Genomic DNA, 5104 nt, shown 5'->3' with positions numbered 1-5104 from the left:
CATAATTTAAATCTAATAAAATATTTATAGTTAAATATAAATATTTCTAATTAAATTATATTAGTTTAGTTATGACCAGTCTAACTCCGAGTTGACTTCAATCTAACCCACTAACCCTTGACCTACTATCAATGTTTTAAAAGCCAGACCGAACATTAAACCGAACAAGTTAGTAGGTCACGATTCAAATGGTTATATTAGTTAAACCGTTCGATTGGACCGGTAATATAATAATTAACTTAAAATTAATATTATATATGAATGATATAAATACAATAAATACATGAATAATAATTAGAAAGAAGAATTAAAAAAATTTAATATATTGGTCATAGAAATTATATATATACATATTGATGACTTAAAAATGTTTTTTTAAATATATAACTTGAATCAGGATAACTAGATAAGAATTACTCGAGTCTCCAACTAATGCCTATGGGTCAAAAGAAAACTACTACTAATAACTATTGGATTTTAATGGTACTTTTATTGGAAGTAGGAAAAAGTCAAATTTGTGGGGAAAAGTGAAACGCATATGCTTGGGTCATGATTCGTTAAAGAGTGAAACAAAAGGCAACATGAACCGTTGATATTTTTTTTTTTGGTGAAAAGAACCGTTGATATTTGAATATGAATAATTTTGACCATTATTTCCATGTTACTTTTTCTTTGTTTTATTGTTTTTTAATCATGATGTTTCATCATCTACTTTTTGCCTACCTGTATTTTTCTGCACTGTTGGAGATCCAAAATCAGAAACATTGGGGAGGAGAAAACTCTTCAGTGTGATGCAATGATATTCAGCCATGGAGAACAAAAGTCTCCAAATCGGTGCCAGTCTTCTCCTTCTCCATTCTTTTTAGTTCCTCTTCCATCTTTTTCTTCTTTACTCGAGGTTTTAAACATGAAAATAACACAGTAAATTAAGGAAAAATTTGAGTTGTTCAGTGCTCATAAACCCATTCCAGGTTTCGGCTCAATTGCCGATTATGCGCAACTCAATCCCCATCAACCCTTTAGACGATCCAAATGCACAAACTAAACCGCTATGTTGGATGGCTGATGGCCAAACTGTTCTAACCATCTGGTCCAGTCAGGTTTACAAAACTATGCCTACTACCACGATTGATTTAGTGCTTGGTTCAATTTTTTGAATCTTGTTGACACCAAATATTAGTGTTACCCAAGGGGAAGTGAATTAGATGTTATAAAAAATTTCAAATAATAAAATCAAACTTAGATAATATAACCAGAATAGAGTGGAAAAGATATCATCTATCATTTGAGTAAAGAGTAGGAGAAAAATACACACAAAGATTTATAATAGTTCAACCATCGCTGATTTGCATCCAGTCCTTAGGATCGACCTGAGAATTTCACTATATTTCTAAGATTTAATGGACTCTGAATGCCACAGTCACTAGTACAAAATAACACATTTGACTTCTATTGAAAATAGCTTTTTGCTACTGTATATACAATGTAGTGGAAACAATAGTAGCAAAACATATCAGAGGGCTTCTATTATGAAAGAACAGAAGCCGTATGTTTTAGCACTTATGATGACTATTTCAAAAGCAACTAAAGCCATAGGTACCCACTTATGGCTTCTGTTATGGTTATAACAAGAGCCGTAGGTGGCTTTTTTTCCCAAAAAAAACATTAAATATTAACCTCTCACTCAAGAAGCTACTATTATATACAACCAGCTTTATATAATATTAAATACAATCAAGTACATAGTACAGTCAAACCAAATAAACCGAATAAATGGTTAACAAAACGCCATATACTGAAGAGAATAGTCATCTGGCCACAATCTTTTCTTCCCTTTATGGGGGAAGAGCACTGCTTCAGCCTAGAGATCCTTTAACCCTTGGAAGCATAATCTACGAGGCACACCAATCAACTTCGCCTGCAATATCGGATGAGAATATTAGTATACTACATTTTTGTTCTTTTTCAACCTGAAGAATATTACAAATTCATTTATCAAAAGATAATAAAGTACCTAACAAAGTGCATCAAAGAAACTAAAAATGTCCCAAAATCATCACAGTTGTTACCTTTCAAAAAGGCAAATGCATCATCTGTTGACAATGAAGCTTTTCTTAATTGTTACTAAAAAGAGAGGAAAAACACCAAGTATTAATATAAAGTTGACACAGTATCAATAGTATTAACAACAATAAAAAAGGAAAAGGAATATCAATGCTCTTGTTTGATCCTTCAAGTATTCATAGAGCTCTCAACTAGAAAGCAAATTCTACTAAATTTCCTCTAACAAAACAAGTAAAGCCTAAAACCAACCTTTATTTAATGCTTACCATATGGACATTGGCGAATTCCCCTATATTGATTCTTCCTCCTCCTTTTCAAAGACTTCTCAACTTGCCAGCAGATTTCTCAAGTTTTGTAGTAGTAGATCCTTCAACTTCATAGAAAAGGAAAATAAGATTTGAAGCAAACCATTACGATAATGAAAATAGGCTTCCAATTTTTTTTTCCCAAAGATCATTAATTAATGATAAGATTTGAAGCAAATCATTAGAATAATGAGAATGAGCTCCCCTTTTTATTGCAAAGATCATTAATTAATGATAAGATTAGAAGCAAGCTTGAATACTATTATGTGATAGTTCAAGAACTAGCAATATTCAATGTAATATCAAATCAAGAGTTGCTGTCGACTGGTATAAAGTAATATAGTAATTCTTAGGTTGCAATTATTGATTATCTCAGTATATCAGATAGATAATATGCACATTAACTCTTGAAAGGAATCAAACAGATTTATCATAAGAAGCAAAGTATTAATTTAACCTAACCGATAACAGAATCATATATGAAAAAGAGGACACTAAAAGGGAAAATCCAACTTAAGCAGCATATTTACATAATCAGACACAAATTACTAGCCTATAATGATTTACAAAAGATCACATAAGCAAAAGAAAATGTTTACAATTGGATCTACAAGTCAAGGAAGGAAACTTAATGAGAAGAAAAAGTTAATAATACATGCTTTAAGTCAAGGAAAGAAACCTAATAAGAAGAAACATAATGTGTCATAGCCACCAAGGTTGCTCCTCAATGCTCAGCTTGATAGGCTTCAAGTCAAGGAAGGAAACTTAACAAGAAGAAACAATCAATAAAATCGCATCATCATCAATGATTTAATTTAAAAAAATTAATAGCATGTGATGTTGTTGTCATTTCATTCTCTAAAATCTAAATGCTCATTGAGAGGAAGGACAGAGTTACCATGATTTGTGGGTACTCATCTTGATCAATGGCTTTCTTAATTCATTGCAGGCTTATCAACTCACCCACAATTACATTAGTCTTCATCACTTTAATTTGATGCTCTAATATAATTAATCATTAATTCAATCATAAATATTGCTCTTTTTCAACTTTAAATATAGAACTTCCTATTCAAACCTCACCCACACAACTTCCCTGTCATCTATGCAAACAACAACAAACAGTTACATATATATTTTTTCACTGCAACAACCCAATTTTTGCATCATATTTCCATTTCCTTAAATAATTGCATTTGAAAAAATATTATTTGTTAAATTAATTGGTACCAGAGGCAAAAAACATTGTAGTGACTTGCCACACTTCAACACAAGATTTTAACAAAAATAAGAAACAAACTTCAACAGAACAATCTATATTCCTCAACTAATAAACTATTTTAAGTTACAACAAGAATCCAAAATGATTAGCAAAAGCAAAAAACTTATAGGACTGAAGCTTGAAACCAATTGCTGTCAATAAGGAAGAGAGAGAAGAAGAAGAAGGCGAGACCCAGGGACCAGCTCGAAAATGGAACAATACGAAGGTAAGAGGGAGGAGAGATTGAGGGAAGAGGATTCCGGGGAGACCTAACGGGAAACCCATGAATTAGCTCCAAGATAGAATAAGAGGAAGGCAAGGTTGACGAAAGAAGATTCCAATGAGACACAGGAACCAACTAGAAGACAGAACAAGAGGATGGTGAGAATGAGGGAAGACGATTCTGGAGACAGCTAATAGAGACCACCCACAAACTCAAAACAAGAAGAATGGACAACGGAGCATGATAGCGAGAAGGGGGTAGAGCTAGGGCACGCTTGATGCTAAAATGTTAAATTGTTAATAAGAGTCTTATGGTGAAAATTCAATACCTATGGTGATAGGCCCCAACTTAGGCCTGACGTCGTAGCTATGGCTATGCTACGGTGGCTGGTCCATAATGCTATAGGTCATATTTTTTAATTTAAAAAAATCAAGCTTTTAATTAATAAGTTATAAAAGAAAATTTCTCATAAAAATTTTCACTTTGTGAAAAGAAAAGAATTAAAAGACCAATCAAAACTAAATTTTTAAATTCAAAAAAATTTAAAATTTTTAGCGGCATGAATTAAATAAAAATATAATTAAAGTAATATTGTGTTTATTCCATAATGCTATTATATGAAATGCTATTATTTTATCAAAATAAAATAAAATTATTTTGAATACTTATGGCTTCTATTCAAAATTGAACAGAAGCCATAAGTACCCTTATGGCTTTGGGTCTAGGGAGACCAAAAGCGAAAAGTATTTAATAATCCAAACTTCTGTTTCTTATATAACTAACACCAAAAATAGTAGTTATATTGGTATTTTTGTACTAGTGAGTATAATAACTACCTTGATCCTAGAAGCAATAACTCAACTCCTAAGGTAATCACCCCTTTTACTACACATAAGAGTGTATTCCCACTTAAAACCTAATGATTCTAAGTAATAAATTGAGATTTATAACAATTGAGTATTTTTCTATCTCGATAGAGTAAATGCTAATTACTAAAGTCAATAATTTTGTTAGAGAATATTGAAAGGATTATTATAGCTCATAATCTCCTTTTTGTTAGAATGGAATGAACACCCAAGAGGGGGGTGAATTGGGTGTTGATTAAAATTAAAAATCTTTTCGCAATGTAATGAAATTCATAAGAAATTCTGAGTATAAAAAACAATGAATCGAGATAAGCATAATCACAGTAGTAATATGGTTTAGCTGGAAATATAAAGAGGTAAGGGAAGAAGATGCAAACAATGATTT

The 5104-nt window shown here is 31.5% G+C and overlaps 1 long non-coding RNA gene across 2 annotated transcripts; it reads right to left on the bottom strand.

Annotated features, from left to right (window-relative positions):
• Positions 1-1447: 1447 nt before the first annotated feature.
• LOC114716388 (uncharacterized) lies at positions 1448-3409 on the bottom strand. 2 transcript variants are annotated; one of them, XR_003737619.1, is made up of 5 exons: positions 3268-3409; positions 3049-3133; positions 2331-2437; positions 2070-2124; positions 1448-1918 (listed from the first exon to the last, which is right to left on the bottom strand). It is a non-coding gene; the product is annotated as an uncharacterized LOC114716388 (long non-coding RNA). The 2 variants fall into 2 exon arrangements; XR_003737618.1 differs by having other exon boundaries at positions 3049-3409.
• Positions 3410-5104: the final 1695 nt, after the last annotated feature.

This window comes from Neltuma alba, unplaced genomic scaffold, assembly GCF_004799145.2.
Source record: "Neltuma alba isolate B1F8T4 unplaced genomic scaffold, ASM479914v2 tig00011654_pilon, whole genome shotgun sequence".
In the NCBI taxonomy this organism is placed as follows: Eukaryota; Viridiplantae; Streptophyta; class Magnoliopsida; order Fabales; family Fabaceae; genus Neltuma; species Neltuma alba.
Note: the sequence above shows the minus strand (reverse complement) of the source record. Positions and strands in the feature narration are given on the sequence as shown.